We start from the raw sequence: 8623 nt of genomic DNA on the forward strand, positions 1-8623 counted from the left end.
TGCTTTCCCTGCTAGAACTCTCAGTGTAAAATAATGCCCAGTAAGTGCAAGCAGGTGTTGACAATAAAATTGCCCACTACCACATCAGACAGATAAAAGAGAATTTCTGGTTCCAGCTCTGACAAAAGTCAATATCAAACTCACAGCTCTGTGTGAACAAATAGCATCATAGTTTGAACATTATGACAGAGAGTAGAGTTTGGCTGTTGAGTGCTATAGACTTCTATAAGGAAAGTGGGAGAAATTCGGTAAGAGTTTTGAGAAAGAGTTTTATACATCACCTGCTCTCTGTTCAACATCCTCTCTGTCTCAGGGAAGATGAGCCAACCAAAGAAACTCTGTCCAGGTGGCTGGGCAAACTGACAGCGTAAATGCCTGAAGAATTATAGGACTTATTATGGGGTGCAGATGGAAGAGAATTTGGGGATTTCATAAAATTTATTTGAGGATTAAGAGTATTGCTGAAAAGTGCAAAACTTACTGTGACATGTTTAGGGAATGGATCAAAAGGAGATATCAAGGTGAATAAGTGAGGAACAAATATAGGAAAAGAGAAGGAAAAAGGGATAAATGCAAAGACTGACCAGATCCTGACTGGAGCAGATTCTATGTCCCTCAGGTGTCCAGCAAGAGCCTCTGGAGATACACTTACTGCATGTTTGTGCCATGTACCAGCAGCTGGCATTCCCCAGCAGCTGGGAGGGACAGAACAGAGTTACTGTGTTTATCACATCCATGAGCGCTATTTGTGTCTGTGTGGATGACAGCAGGGGTACCACATTCTATCTCCATGGAGCTCATGGCCATTTGGTGCTTGGCCTTGGTACTGGCTAAACCTGGAACTGGTCAGCCTATACAGCCTGCACTGAAAGTATCCTACTAGCTCTAGCAGCTGGCAGGAAGACTTGTCAAAGAAAACTAGAACTAATAAGAACTGCAATAGAACTAAGTTTCCATGACAACTTTAAACATTTTTAGGAGTATATTTCTTCAGTACTACCAGTGATAACTAATCACTGCTGTGAATGTTTCCTTTTTCTCATTATGCCAAGGTTGTAAATAATACAAGTGGCCTAACCTGTGCTAGGTCTGGTTTTACAAATTTTGTGATCAACACAACCTCTAAAAGCTATAAAACCCTCTCCCAGTAACAACATTAATGCGATGAATCAAGACATATTTCTCACCTTTCCCAAGGCTGCAATTTGATGTAGTCTTCCTTCCAAACACGTTTGCAGCTGCATTAGGTTGTTTGATTTTCCACATACCCAATCCTACATGGCTGCACCCTTTGGATCATTTCTAATTGCTGTATGTGGAAGTCACTCACTGCTTTCCTCTTGTGCTGTCGTTTATGTCTAAAATGTAAAAAAGACAACATCTCTTAAGGTTGGTAGGAAAGATCACTGCAAAGTGGCTCACAACTATAATTAGAGCTGGTTTTCAGACTCACCAACTGTGTTGCATCCCTCTCCATACACCTCACCTACAAGTTGCCGTTTATACACTTTATGCTATGTACTTTCATAATTAAAGATATCTTGAAAGGTGCTCCTTCTAAGTCAAGCACTATTACTTTTATTCAGGTTAAGTAGCATGTTGCTTAAATTGTTTTGTTGGCATCAGAAAGACTTTCAGGGAAAAGCACATAATCTGTCTCTTTGGGAGTATTTTAGTCTAATTACCTTAACTCTCCCAAGAAAAGAGAATGAGTGTAGGTTGGTTTTCTTGTTTCCTTTTTCTTTCCTCTGTGGAGTTGTAATTCTGTAGGGATATATAGAGGAAAATGAAGGATTTATTACAGTCTGTATTTATTGCCTAGTAGTGATGAATGCTATTCTTAAGTTCAGCCCTGATCATTACCTATGGCCAGAGGGATAATGCCTCTACTTTAGAGGCATACACACACGAAGTGCTAAGGTTAATATAATAAGTATAATAATATCGTATTATTATTATTATATATTATTATAATAATATAGTAAGTATAAACAAATAGGTTATACTCATACAATGCCTTTACTTCAACAAAGCAAAGATTGAATTAATCAATACAAGAAATGTTCTTGAACTGCTATAAAGGAACAGTAAGTGCATATATCTCTGTAAATAATCTGAGATTATGATACATGGAAATAATTGTGCTGCAGCACCGTTGCAAATGTCCACTTGGGGATGGAATGCATCTCATACATACTATTATTTTACAAAGAAGACATTACAAGGCAGTATCATTAATAAAACACCTGCCTTCTGCTTTTTTATTTCTTTATAATGTTGATACACTTGTTCAATAGATTTTACTACTCTCACAGATTCTTCTAAAATTTGCAACTTTCTTTGAATGAAGTTAATACAATATTTGACTTTTCCCTTGAAATGTTTTTTTTCTTTCTTTTTTTTCTTTCTTTTTTTTTTTTTTTACCTCTGTGGTGCCTGAATACGAAAAGGCAGATGAGTAATGCAACAACCTAAAAGACCAAAAAAGACAAAGAATTATGTGAGATCCCCTTCTCTCTCTGAGGTTTTCCTGCTCTGCCTGTTCTGATGCCTAGAAGATAAGGAATAAGAATATAAATATAATAGCTACTATTAACTACACCTCTGTAATGCTATCCCAGCTAATATTCATAGTCACTAAGATTTAGGTATTTTTATCTACCATATGGGTCCTGAATCATTGCACATCAGAATAAAGGACACATTTGCAGGGCTTCAATCATTCCTACAGCTCTTCATGGACAGGAAAACATTGGAATCCTTAAATGAGCTGCTTAACTCTATGAACTGGAAAAAGAAAAATAGCTAGTGCCTCCCTTGGAGGCTGAGATACTGGTACTGGTAAAGCAAAAAAAATATGATAAGGGAAAAGCTGTCACTGCATCTCCCTTTCTCTAAGTATAATTATTAATCCTGATATTCACAACAGAATATGAACTCTCTGGGACTCAATATTTAACAAGAGACCTGCCTCTGATGGAAGATGTGCATGTACTCTGGACTTGCCTGATGCTGTGGGATTTGTTTCTTAGAACCACAGCTGTGGCTCCAAGCAAAGTACAATGGAATGCTAAGTGAGCCATATGTCTTTACAAACTCTAATTGCAGTTGTCTGGGGAGAAGTGTACTTTCCAGTAGAGAAGAGTGAAGAAGCTGTGCCATACATTTGAGGAGTAATATCATTCGTTGCTTAGCCAGCTATGTACTCTAGCTTTTGCAGTGAATAAATGGCTAATGCTACATTACAAATCTTTCAGGTCTTTAACCTAGGAAGCTTTCTTCTACTTCAGAGCCATTTCTGTCACTAATTGAGTATTTTATATGTAATAAAAGTGGTGTGTTTCTCATTCTCCCTTTGAAAAGGCTAATATGTCATTCCAAAGTAAAGACAGGCACCTTAATATGTGATTAAACACATAAATAATTTCAGTCTCTAAGTTAACTATCACTTTTAAGTCTCTCTGCACAAAAGTTGTGGATTGATAGCATCCTAACATGCACTCAGGTTGTGTGACTACAGGTGCTAAAGCTGAATTTTTTTCACTCAAGTTCAGTGCTTTTATTTCTTCTGATTTGACTGAGGTGTTGTCTGATATGTGCAAATATATGTGAACTAGCTAATCAATATTTGGCTCTGGTACAGGAAAACTTTAAGCTAAAGCTAACAATGGGTCTCAGCTTAACAGACCTCATCTGAAGTCTTACATTCAGCAGGAGTCTAAGTGCCTGTTTCAAACCAATCAGTATTGCAAGCTGAAGATAAAAGGCTGGCAGTCAGCTGTCTGTGAGTGCTGGGAAGGAGGCTCTTCAGCTCAGTGCACAGAGGTACCTTGCTCCACACTGAACTTCATCTCCAAGAGCAAAGAGCCAGAAATGAACCATGAAGATGTCACAAATAAACTGAAGCACACACAGCCCCAACCTGGCCTGAGCTCCCCATACCACAAGAATTGGTACAAGAGCTCACAATCTCATGTCCCAGGAGAACTCTAGCTCTCCTGATTGCCCAACCTGGGTGCACTTGTGCTGTGTATGCACAGCAAATGGTAGGCACTTGTGTGCACACCTGGAACCTTTGTTTGTTCTGCAAAGCCTGGGGGGCTGTGACGGGCAGAAATTCTGGTCAAACAATCCTTTAGTGTATTGGGCGTTTGGAGTACACTGACTGAATGAAAATATCTCAGTTCAGGAGCATTTAGCACACATGGACAGTTCTGGAGCTCACTCATGTGGTTGCTGTGAATGTGACTGAAATGTGCAGCCATATGCACTTCCCTGCAATGGGGACATTTGGAAGGTTTAGTTGAAATCTGTTCTGCTGATCTTTAAACAAATTCACCAAATCTGCACCGTTGCAGGAGCAAGACTGTCCCTTTCATTCCACTGCCACCAAGGAGAGATATGCCTCATGTGAAAAACCTTACTGTGAAAAATTCAAGACCACAGGGATCTGGGCTCTGTGAACCTAGTAAGAGAAATAATTGATCTCACAGGTAGTCTCTCTTGTAACATCATTTTAAACACGTTACTCGAATATACTGGATAAAGTAATTATAAATGAAATAATTTTGTCATCAGTAGACTAATAGATTGATTAGTCATCAGTTTAGTATAACACAGGGAATGATTTAAGACAAGACCCAGATATCTGAGTGGTGTCATTGGAGTCAATCATTAGGAAAGTGATTTCTATTAATGCTGAAATTTCTGCTCTTCCTTTTAGATTACTGAATAATCCAGTCTACAGTAAGGGGCAAAATGTTCATAAGTTTGGGGAGAAGCTTGCAAATCTAGCTCCTATCTGTTGGCCTGCTGTTTGTTTGCTTTTTTAAGGCAGTTTTTTTTTAAGATATGCTTTTTTGTGGTCTCACAATGTTTAAATAAATTTAAGAATACGAGGAAGGAAATCTGATTTTCTTTTATTTTGGAATTACTGGAATTTTTTCTGGTAACATTTCTATAACAGAAAGTCAAAAGAAAAATATTACATGGTAGATATCATAAAACATGGAAATTAGCAAGTTGCCATCTGAAATTGCTTACACAGTGAATATCCTTATTTATATAGTTAATAAACAGAATAATATTACCAAGATGCTCTCCTAATTAGTAAATATTACCAACAGATCTTAACACTCTAATTTTCCTACTTCCATTCTTTGTTTCTGTTATTCCCTCTGAGTTCATTTTAAATTCTGCTCAAAGGCTTCTTGATTATGTGTCTGTGAACAGACTCTGGTAATGATTGCCTGATCTGACTGCTTATTCTGAGCACTAAGATATAAAGTATGATCACTTCATTACTGCATGGCACATTGTAAACTCATGATTATTTGTCCTACACTTAAAGACCAATGTTTTTGTGGTACGGAAAAACTTTATGAATTATATATGGCTGTATAATAGAGGCTGATGAGGGTTTCTAATTTGGCAACCAGATCCAGAGAGGCTAACAAAGATCAAATAACTAAAATCGAGTTTCTACTTCTAATTTTATATAATTTACAACACCACAATGCCAGCTGAAGTCCAAATTATGGAGGTTATTACCCTGGTGCTCTCAGAGACCACCAGATGTCATGTCTTCTAATTTGTCTTATCCTAATGCCATGGCTTCGGAATTTGCATAATTTAATCAAGTCCCTTGATTCACCTTCCGTATAAATAAATATAAAAATGTTCTATATATTTATTTTGAAAGTGGAAAGCCACTGTCTGATCCTAAATTCTAGTCATTGGAAATGTCAATTATTTTTTTTCAGACAGTGAGAGAAAAGCATTCTTTTTCTGATCTTACACATAAGTACTTAGCTGAAATAACCTCTCGCAACTGTGTTAAAATACACTAAATTAAAACATACCTAGAGAAAGGGCGAAGAGCTTTCTCACTTTCAGCTGGCTGAAAATTAGGATGCTCTCCTCATCTATGTGATCCAGGATTAAGTTCCCTCTATTCTATCTGGACTGATCTGAGAGTTGGACTGCAGTCCATCTCAACTAGCCCCATCCAGAAAAGAAACGGGACTAATCACACCCTTTCCCAAATTTAAGGTGTTGAACAGCAAGTCAAACCTATCACTAATAATTCCAAGGGGAAAGATAAAATGAGGAATGATGGTTGAAAAAATTTTAGGAAAATGCATATGTTTCCTATGTTTTCTATGTTTCTGTCTTTTTCTGTATATGCAAAGTGAGTAAAAGATTAGCATCACTGACATACATAAGTTATCATAACTGGAGCAGCTTCATAGCAGTCATTTAAGAATGTAAATCAGAAGCTAATTCAATTTAATTAAAAATTCAAGATGATTGACTATCATTGACTAATGTTTCCCAGGGCTTATGTGACATTAGACCTAGATTGTGACACTTTTCTCTGAACACTACAAGGCCATATCACTCCCACTCATGAGTGCTTCTAACTTGCTACAGGGAATGTTCTGTGCTTTGTTTCTAGTGATACTCACTAAAGACAGCAGTGCTGAAGAGGGAACACAAAGAGAGGACCTGTCAGGAAATGCCTTCTTATGTCAGTGGGCTTCCAGTAAGTCTTATCCTATAGTTCAGATGCATTGGGAACCAATACCAAAGTGCTGGTATGAGCTCTGCTATGCAGTCTTCAGTGATGTATGGTGCTGACTCAAGCAACAAGTACGATGTTGTCCTGGCTGTGAGTGGTATATTTGTTCATTTTGTTTTGAAGGTACCCCTAAGAACTTTGTAAGAGATGTGTTCAGACACAGCTTTTAAGTTTCTCTTAAAAAGTGGGGTACCACTACACAATACAATAGCTAATTACAGCCTTGGATGCATTTCCAGAAGAATTTGTAATGCAGCAATCTAGCAGCACCTTTATCTTCTTTGTGGTATTTTGTTTCTATTTTCTCCCAGACCTACTGTATAAAGTCTAACTCTAAAGAAAGTGCTAAGCTACACCGTTCAATATCACTCTCAGAATACTTTCATGGCTCTGGCAGCAGCCAGGACCAGGTCCAATAACAGTAAATACTGCAGGTTGCACACAATAGGTGTTCCTTTTCTAAAAAGAATTAACTGCCACTGTTAAATTTGAAATCGTTCAAATTCAAATTGAATGAGATCATTTGTCATTTGACCCATTTTCTCCATTCTCAGCAGACACTTTATTGCCAGCCTGAGCAAACCAAAGAACCTTTGCATCATTGTAATCATAAAACACATTCTTTTGTCATTAATTAGACACAACTGGGCAGGAAATAACACAGAGGTCATAAAACCCAGTGATGTATATTCTGCTCAAGGCAATAGATTTTTCCTTCGATTTCCAGAATCCTTTGGCAGAACTGGAAAAATATATATTGTATTTTGCAACAAATTATTTTATATACCTCTTTGCCCCATCTTTACTACAGCTCTCTCTAGTCCAAGTAGTGAATGCCCCAGCTGTGGGAAGGAAGGCAGCTGTAAGCAGAAACCTATTTAAAAGACACTTCCAATACATGGAAAAAGTCATAATGACAATGTATATAAAATGTGTCCATGTTTCAAATCTGTCCTTTTCATATCATCTAATCTGCTAGGGTGGTGCTAGAGCTCACGTATGGGGAGATTTGTGTAAAGTAATGAGTTCAGCTTTGTGCTTGAATCTCACAGGAGAACTTATCCTGTGAGCAGCCTCTTGGTTACAACAGCTGGATAACAGAAGGGCCAGAATTGCAGAACGGGGCAGGGGGCAAGCAGTAAAATCTTCAATAAAGATAGTTCTACATGGTTTGGCAAGAATACCTCCATCTGGTACATTACAAAATTCCTCCAACTCTGGCTATCAAGTAAATTTCACTCTTGTACCTGCACTTAAACAGTTTGCAGCAATGGCAGAACCACTGTATTTTTATTGCAGCAAATGATAGCAGGATTTCTTGAGATGAACCTCCTGCCAAGACTTCCAAATTCAAGGGTAGAATTATTAACAGACATGTATGCATGTCATGTGAGGAATTATATCAGAAGAAGGAAAACATCAGTTGAACATTGCCATAGCAACCTTAGCATAGTAAAAGTGTATACCTTTCTACAGAATCAGACAGAAAAAAAATTGCTTTCCCTGCTATATAACAGAAGTATGTAATTACATACAGGAGAGAAGAATTCACATCATATTCAACTCATATCTTGTGTATATATGCAAAAGAACCTAATCATTACACTTGTGCATACTCACACACCTCAGATACAAAGCTACCATTATTTTCCCTAAAGTGAGAAGCATTTTTTGAATTAAAAACGTCTCATAATTCTAACATTACTTTTAAGGAAGATAGTATAGTGGAACATCTTTAAAGAGTCTGGATTCTTTAAATGATTAACTTCATAAAACTTGATGAGAGGATACAGAGCAGCTGCTGTACTGTATTTCCTTTGTTAGCCTTCAGTGCTTACTGGGAGTAAGATTAAGTCATGACAATAAGAAAGATAGGCACATATTTCGTGTCTGTGAATAAGTAGGCATGTATTTTGATAGACTCCTCAGAGAAATCAATTTTTTTGTTATTTTCTCTTGTCCAAAACATCAGTCCCAAATTTTTATTTTTTATCAACAAGTTCTGAAGAATAGAATCAAGCACAGTGTTATTAGAGGATATTC

Source organism: Phasianus colchicus, chromosome 4 (assembly GCF_987193195.1).
Source record: "Phasianus colchicus chromosome 4, bPhaCol1.hap1.1, whole genome shotgun sequence".
In the NCBI taxonomy this organism is placed as follows: Eukaryota; Metazoa; Chordata; class Aves; order Galliformes; family Phasianidae; genus Phasianus; species Phasianus colchicus.